Here is an 8,083-nt window from a genome sequence, read left to right on the forward strand (position 1 = left end):
TGTCTGGGTGAGTCAGAATCTGCATGGAGGGTGGAGGGTGTTTAAGTAAAGTCCCTGTTCCCCGGGGGAGTAGCATCCAAAAGGTATTTGACAAGAACGTTGACAGATACCTGGCTACCACCTTCTTCAGGGTGGGTCTGCACAAAGCACTTCCTGGTCGCCGTAGAGCAAACCGTCAAGGGTGGTGTCTGAGTTGGCTCAGACTTTTCACCTCCTGTTACTGTCACCTGGGAGGGGGGTGGTCAAGCTTCAACACGAAAATAAGGGACAGGACGAGCATTCGGATCACAGTACATGGCACAGGTGACACGCCACACCAGTCCTTCTGCAACAAGGCTGAGTTGAGGGCTCTCTGCGCCCGTGAGGGCTCTGTTTCTGAATATCTGTTGTGGAGTCTCTGGGCCTGTCCTGCAGGTGTGGCAACACACTTCATACAGACCCTACTCTCAAAACCTCCTCAGCTCCATCTGTCGGTGCTGCCCAATGGGGAGTCCATGGAGCAAGGTAGACAGACCTCTATCTTTTAAAGCTTGCCATGTGATGCAGGAGATAGCTATCAAGTCAGACATGCCGAGTACTGAGGTGCACGGAGTGCAGAGAGTCCCACAAGTATCCATTAGCTAAGCCTATCCAGGCCTAGGTTTGGGCATCTCTTGGGAGGAAGTGCCCTTCAGTTGGCAGGCAGCAGCTCGCCAAGTAGGGAAAAGACTTCTTTCTCCGCATGGGAGTCAAATGCCACAGGCCTCTGGTCATTTCTTGGGGATGGAACAGTGTGACCACCTTACACTACAGGGCTCACAAAAGGAGACAGTGAGATCGGAGGGGACAGGCAGAATATACCCAGCCACATGAATCTGGGGCACCATGGAACACAAGTCCTGGAAACCTGACACGGGCAGGGAGGGTAGGAAGCCAGTGAGGACTCAATCAGATGAGCTCTGAGGAAGGAGAGAGGACAAGGGAGTGGTGGCTGGCGAGCCTGGAGGCAGAAAGCCTTCACTCCTCATTATCAATGAGAGGCTCTAGGGTTGGGGGAAGAGGCAGGACACAAGCACACGTTGTCTCCACCTGTTCAACCATTCAAAAAGAAACTTCACTTCCTCCCTGCTCAGACGGAGCCCATTCCCTATGCCCTAGGCAAGGACCTCAGGCAAAACACTTGTGGGCAGCCAAAGTTTGTCAACACCTCAGGAAACAGCAGTGTTGGGTCCCTTTCACTGAGGGAACATTTGCAATAGCCCTCAGGTCACCTTGGTAGCACAGCGGGGTGAGACACTTGCTGGGTAAATGCTCAAATTTAGCAGATGCTCTGAGAATGACCTAGGCTTTGGATTTTTCTGAAACTCACACTTCTACCTGAGGCTGCGTCCGTTGGCTACCCTGCCCAGAGGTTGGCTGAGGACACACACACACACACACACACACACACACACACACACACACACGCTAATTCCTTCGTGAAGGGCTGACAGGAAGAAGAAACCTCTGTACATCATGCCGCTGACTACAGCAGTGGATGCTCTCCAACTGTGGATATTTTTTAGCATTCCTGTTTTCTTTTGAAAGAAAAAAAAAATAGATCTATACTTAGAGAAATGGGGGAGGGGACGTTTGACTAACACTTCCTGATTCTTCCCATTTGGAGCAACTATTTTCATTTCTACAGATGGATTCCTAGGACTCGCATAGAGGTGAGAGTAGTTCTCCAACCTTTTTTTTTTTTTTTTTTTAAATATCTATCTATCTATCTATCTATCTATCTATCTATCTATCTATCTATCTATCTATCTATCTATTATATAAGTACACTGTTGCTGTCTTCAGACATACCAGAAGAGGGCATAGGATCTCATTACAGATGGTTGTGAGTCACCATGTGGTTGCTGGGAATTGAACTCAGGACCTCTAGAAGAGCAGTCAGTGCTCTTAACCGCTGAGCCATCTCACCAGTCCCAGTTCTCCAACCTTCTACACCCACGAAATGACGTGTCCATTCAATCAGCCTCAAGTAAATTCCTCAAGCTCCATATTCAAGCTATGGGAGCCCCGGTAGCCAGGCTGGATAGGCAGGTGACAGTGGGGACTGCAGTGGCTGTGGGGACTACAGTGGTAATAAAGATATGGTGGTTGTATGGACGTGGTCCACATAGGCTCATAGGGACTGTCACTTTTGAGAGGTGTGGCCTTGTTGGAAGAAGTGTCTCACTGTGGGTGGGCTTTGAGGTCTCAGACGCTCATGCCAGACCCAGTGTGACATTCTCCTCCTGCTGCCTGTCTGATCCAGATATAAAACGCTCAGTTTCTTCTCCAGCACTGCGTCTGCCTGTGTGCCACCATGCTTCCTGCCATTGACGATAATGGACTAAACCTCTGAACTGTAATTCAGCCCCAATTAAATGTTTTCCCCCAGTTAAGCTGTAAGAGTTGCTGTGGTCATGGTGTCTCTTCACACCAAGAAAAACCTTAACTAAAACTGATGATGAAGCCATCCCTCATGCCTCTCATCAGAGTATGTGTGTGTGGTTGATCTAGAAGCCCTTTCCAAGGCCAGTGTGGGTTCCTCTGAGGGAGCAGAGTGGTGTCAAGTGTCAGTGCTTCTTCAGTCCAGGGAATGGCTGGCCAGTGCTGATGTACTTGGAATAGAATTAAAGGCAATGGGAGATTGGCAGGCACATGCTGGGGATATAGCCCAATAAAATAGGTATAGCACACACCTTTAATCCGGGCACTTAGGAGACAGAGACTGGAGGATCAGGAGTTCAAGGTCATCCTACGTTATTCTCAGGCATACTGAGTTTGGGGCCAGCCTAGGCTATCGGAGACTTTCTTAAAAGAAAGAAGAAATGAGAGAGGAAAGAAGGAAGGAAGGAAGGAAGGAAGGAAGGAAGGAAGGAAGGAAGGAAGGAAGGAAGGAAGGAAAAATAAAAAGTAAATAAGGAAGGGGTAGAGAAAAGAGATGGTATCCACTTAGAGATCCCTGAATTTGGCCCTAGAGATCAGAAACATCATGAGATCAGAAATCACGGTGAAGTCTCAGACAAGCTAAGCCAACAAATTACTGCAGAGATGCATGGGATGTGTATGCTCAGCTGGAGACCTGCTCCAGGGTTTCAGCAAACCAAGGAACCCAGTCAGAAAGGCACAAGGGAAGGAAAGTAGGAATGAAAACATCTACATGCAGATGGGCTTTGGGGAAGCCAAATGATGCTCAGGCGTCACAGCTGGGCACTGCTGGGTTCCTGAACCTGCTACCCTGACACAAAGTGTTGCATGCCTTCCTCCTTTGTAGGGCCTGAGGAAGAGAAAGAAATCTTTTTCCCCCCTGTCCTGGGATGTTGGCCTATGTTTCAGAGTAGCTGATCCTTGAAAGAAAGGGAGGGATCTCACCACTGCCCTACCTGGATGGTGGAGAAGGCTCCCAGAGAGGGGTGCTGCTCCCCATGGGTGTGTAAAAAACAGACCCAGCCCAAGAGGGCCACAGTAGCCCTTCAACTGACCAACCCAACCTGTCTGGGGAGTTTGCCTGAGGGAAGACCTGGTCATGGTATTACAAGTGTGACTCAGATCCACCCCTACCTCTGTATCAACATTCCAGAACCCACCACCTGCCCAAATCACTTCCTCTCCCAAACTCAAGAAGAAGAAGAAAGTCCAGGATCCTGGCCTTACCAGGTTCCCTGGGACATATTGGCTCCCCTTTCTCCTGCCCACCATTCCTAACCAATCAGTTGCTCCTTATATGGAACCTGAGTCCAATTTAATCAGTATAGAATAGTCACCAGATACAGGAAGCCCATGTCCAATGGGAACTCGATGCTGTAATCGGAAGAGACACAGTGGGTATTCATCATTCATGAGACAGTGCAGTAGGGTATAGGGAAGCTTTTTTTTCAAGTGAAGTAAATCTTCAAATTTTTTGAAAATTATTTTTTGAGAATTTTATACAACATATTTTGATCATGTTTACCCACAACTCTTCTACCCAGTTTCTCTCAGTTCCATCTCCCACTCCCTAAATGTAAGAAAAGAATTTCTTCCATACTTACTTAACTTTATTTTATGCCCCTAATATATGTGCGTGTTTCAGCATGTTATCAAGTCCAGGCGTTTACTCAAAATCTACATCCAGGACAACTCCGGAGAAGCAACCCACAGATGTTCCAGTCTGCTCTCACAGACACAGGGGCTTCTACTGGACCTGTTCCTTCCTACCCACGGATGGTTCCACAGACCCTGACAGCAAGGAAACAGCCGACTCTCCTAAGGCTGGACCAACATCCCATCCCCATCTTCTTAGGTTCCCCAGACACCCCAAAGTCAGCAGGAAGTAGTTAAAGATCATGAAGGCCCTATTTCTGCTTCACCATCACCTCTTTCTACTTTCCTCTTTTAATTAAACCAAACTGGAGGAATGTTAGCATTCCTTCTAGGCTCCGCCCAACACTTACCTGACAATAGCCAGGCAGGCCTGACTTGCTATAAAAGGGGCTGTTTGGCCCTCCTCTATCTCCCTGTCTCCTCTGTCTCTGTCTGTCTCTCTGTCTGTCTCTGTCTCTGTCTCTGTCTCTCTCTCTCTGCCTGAGAATTCTTGCCTGCTGCAGGACTGGATGGATGTGAGCAGCAGGCCTTTCTTTTTCCCATTCTCTCAGAGCCCCCCTACCTCTATGGCACAGGAGGCATGGTTGACAGAGATGGCTGTAAACCTGAGATGGGGTTGGGGTGGGGATGGTGGCAGGCACTCCTTGGTCCCAGAGGCTCCAGCTGGCAAGCGCACCTTGCTCTTTGGTTTTTTGGACTCCTTTAGGCCATGCATGACTAGAACCCTCTTGCCTTAGGCCTTCTCCTCACAAGTAAGAATTGACCATTTAGGCACTGATCAGGGTGTCCCACTGTTTTCTCATGGCCACTGCTCTCGTCGTCTTTCACACGGAGTCCAAAACAGATACTCATTTATTAGGAGTCACTCAAGCTCCCTCAGGTGACAGAATGAACTCAAGGCTCTGGCGGTCATTAATTCACTGCTTATACAAATTACTTAATGTCTCTGTTTCAGTTTCTTTTGTCTATAATAATGATAGTAATCTGTCTCCCATAGGCCTTTTGTGGGTTAACAAGATAAAATGTGCTGAGTACCCTTTGTGCCTGGCACAGTAAACCCCAAGATGTGGGGACATGGGTCAGAGGGTAAAGCGCTTGTAATGAAGTGTGTATCTCCAGCATCCATGTAAAAGTGGCAGTGTACGGTGTGACCCTAGTGCTTTGGAGCAGGGTGCAGAGGCAGGTGCATCCTAAGGGTGTCCTTACAGGCCAGTCCTGCTGAGACAGTAAGCTCCAGAGCTATAGGGAGACACTGTCTCAAAGAGTGAGGTGGAGAACAGAAAACGACACTGGGAGGAGGGTGACTTCTTAGGCCTCTGTCACTGCATGCATGGGCACACACTCGTACACATGCATGCACACATAAATACCATACCTACATGCCATGTGTATACATATATACACATATTTTTAAAAATGTGGGAAATGACCTTAGCATTAACAGCGTTCATGTACCCTGGGACTCTTAGTCAGGGTTTCTATTCCTGCACAAAACATCATGACCAAGATGCAAGTTGGGGAGGAAAGGGTTTATTCAGCTTATACTTCCACACTGCTGTTCATCACCAAAGGATGTCAGGACTGGAACTCAAGCAAATCAGGAGGCAGAAGCTGATGCAGAGGCCATGGAGGGATGTTACTTACTGGCTTGCTTCCCCTGGCTTGCTCAGCTTGCTTTCTTATAGGACCTAGGACAACCAACCCAAGGATGGCACCACCCACAATGGTCTAGGCCATCCCCCACCCCATCACTAATTGAGAAAATGCCTTACAGCTAGATCTCAAGGAGGCATTTCCTCAAGGGAGGCTCCTTTCTCTGTGATAATTCCAGCCTGTGTCAAGTTGGCACACAAAACCAGCCAGCACAGAGTCATATGTCATCATGTGTTTGTGCACTTTGACCTCATGCATGGACAAAGCCCTTGTTACAGCACATCCTGGCTGTCACCCACACACCAGCTTCCCTACTCAATCTAGGAGGTTCCTCCAGGCCTGAAGCCATTTCTGTTCTTTCTCCTTTGACTAGTGGAAGCTCTTGTTCTGGTCTCTGCAGGGACAGTCACACCATGATGGGAAACAGAAAGAAAGACCACAGTAGACTGCCAGCTCTCATGCATAATCACAATGACAAGAAGACCAGGAACCATTTCTCTACCATCCAGGATAACAGTATCTTCTTCTAGCGGGGTTCCTGGAATGAGCCAGGGTTCTGCCCCCATAGCCACAGAAGCGCTAACTTAGAAGCATCCCAGAATGCCAGGCTCAGAAAGTGCCTTGTGAGTGGCCCTGAGCTGTCCACCCTCCCCAAACTGTCTAATGAGCATAATTGATCAGTTCTGCTCACTTTGCATATTCCCACACTGGTGACTCAGAAATCATTGACCAAACCAGGAGCTGACAAACAGGCTGTAGTGGAAGCTGGAGTCTTTCCCCAGGACCATCACAGTGGTCTGTGCCAGTTAGGAGTTAAGAGTAGTCCCCAGTGGCACCCTGCAAGTCAGCGGTCACAGTCACACCATCCCACCCACAGCCTTGATTGCCTTATCGAACTTAAAGTATCTTTTGATGGAGGACACAACCAAGCCATTGCACAGACAAGAGGCAGAACACTTTGTTACTTTAAGCTCCAAATGAAAGCAGCTGCCAGGCACACCAGGCTCAAAATGCCAGCAAACTGGATCTGCCAAGGCAGCTAATGGCTCATGCCTATAATACCAGATACTCAGCACTTGAGGTAGAAGGATCAGGATTCAAGGCCTTCATGGGCAACTTAGCAAGACTATGTCTCAAAAAGGAGCTTAGAGGTAGGGTATTTGCCAGCCTTCACAAGGTCCTGGGTTCAGTCCCCAGAACTATGAAGAAGAAGAGGGAGGAGGAGTTATGCCCACTGTCAGGGTCTCAAAACTGTGACACTATAATCCTAGCCCTGCTTCCATTCTGTATCTGTTAAGGCAGATGCTAGGCCCACCCTCAGAAGGCATTTCTGGAGGGGTATCCAGATGTGTCACTCGAAGAAATCATGTCTACCTTCTGTTTTCTTCTACACAGGAAACCCAACTCCATATGAACAGAAATTCTACAGGATGCATCTCTGGATTAGAACTGTTGAAATCTAAAACACTGAGGACAAACATTTGGTTTTATTTTTTAGTTAAAAACTTGTTTATTGGGTTATAAAGAGTTAAGGTTCATAACTGCATTTTCAAACATAATTTGTTTTGTTGTTTCTCTTCCCATGCCTTCCATATTCTCCCTGCACCCCATGCACTGCATCCTCCCTGCATCCCATGCACCACACCTTCCCTGCATCCCATGCACCACACCCTCCTTGCACCCCCATGCACCACACACTCCCTGCATCCCATGCACCACACACTCCTTGCACCCCCATGCACCACACCCTCCCTGAATCCCATGCACCATACCTTCCCTGCATCCCATGCACCACACCCTCCTTGCACCCCCATGCACCACACCCTCCCTGCATCCCATGCACCACACCTTCCCTGCATCCCATGCACCACACCCTTCCTGAATCCCATGCACCACACCCTCCCTGAATCCCATGCACCACACTCTCCCTACACCCTCATGCACCATACCCTCCCTACACCCTCATGCACCACACCCTCTCTATATCCTCATGCACCACACCCTCCCTGTATCCCATGCACCACACCCTCCCTGTATCCCATGCACCACACTCTCCCTACATCCTCATGCACCACACCCTCCTTGCACCCCCATGCACCACACACTCCTTGCACCCCCATGCACCACACCCTCCCTGAATCCCATGCACCACACACTCCTTGCATCCCATGCACCACACACTCCCTGCATCCCATGCACCACACCTTCCCTGCATCCCATGCACCACACCCTCCTTGCACCCCCATGCACCACACACTCCTTGCACCCCCCATGTACCACACCCTCCCTGCATCCCATGCACCACACCCTCCCTGCATCCCATGCACCACAC

Source organism: Mus pahari, chromosome 3 (assembly GCF_900095145.1).
Source record: "Mus pahari chromosome 3, PAHARI_EIJ_v1.1, whole genome shotgun sequence".
Classification (NCBI taxonomy): Eukaryota; Metazoa; Chordata; class Mammalia; order Rodentia; family Muridae; genus Mus; species Mus pahari.